The following is a 1,243-nucleotide window of genomic DNA, read 5'->3' on the forward strand; positions in this document are numbered from 1 at the left end:
ATATAAAGCATATGTATTTTTTTATTAAAAACAATTCTATTTAAATTAAATAAAATCAGTATGTAACTGAATATTTAAAACTCAAACTCAGAATTACTTAGGTAACATAATGTGTTCATGTAGGTGAATCCACACGTTCAATAATTGATTACTTATGATTTTGCAAATGTCATGTTCAAAAGATTAAGCATGACTCAATTTAATATTAGATTTTATTTTATATTGTTAATTATCAAAACAAATAGAATTTTGAATTTGATATAAAGACAAACTAAAAAATTTAAAAACAATCTTTCAAAAAATAAATCAAACAGAAACATTGATTTGTCTGGGTTTAAGTTTAATATTCTATTTAAATTGAACTAAACTAAACTATACATATTATTTTCATGCTTTCGATTTTTGGTAGAGAATATAGTGGAATGAGCCAGAATATAATAGAATGGTGGATTGAAATAGATTGAAATTAAAATCTCATTCTTTTGTTTGAATATTTTATCAAGAAATGAAACAAAAAATTCATTTCAATATTCGAAAAAATATTGAAACATAATGAGATATAATTTTTTAGTTCTTATATTATTCTTATTTTAAATATAATACATTTTTTTTGCAGATTAAATATAATATCCTTAGGAGACTAATTACCGGGAAAAAAATTCTAAAGATAAAATAGCTACTTTACAATCTAAAAGTTTTGTTCCATCAAATACACTTTAAATTTTGGGGAAGAAAAATAGGGTTAAATAGTAGTATGTAATGGATCATGATCTATCTCCTTTTATTGTGCTTCATTTTTTGTTACACCAATCACATTGATATTTAAATTTAGGATCTCATACATATTCTTTTAACCTAGTGGGTTAAACATACGTTAAATTCACTTATATTAACAAACTTTTTAGTTTAAAAAGAAAAATAGAGGCAAAAATTAAATTTTAAATTAACAATGTATAACTATTTCTTTTTTTATCCGAACATAATAATAATAATGTATAATGATATTATTCAGGTTAAAGTTCGATTACAATTATTTTTCGTGAATGATACCTTTGGTTTTTAATTACCAAAAGAAGAAAGATATGTTAAATCACTTGATTGTGTGGTTGGGAAGTGAAAATAAAATATTGGGATAGGACTAAAAGAATTCCCTCCAAAGTAAAGAAAAGTGAAAGAAGAGGAGGAATATATATTATCTTTATACGCCCATGCATTTTGTCTAGGCGGTGAGGTAGGAGGGGTG

Source organism: Glycine max, chromosome 6 (assembly GCF_000004515.6).
Source record: "Glycine max cultivar Williams 82 chromosome 6, Glycine_max_v4.0, whole genome shotgun sequence".
NCBI lineage: Eukaryota > Viridiplantae > Streptophyta > Magnoliopsida > Fabales > Fabaceae > Glycine > Glycine max.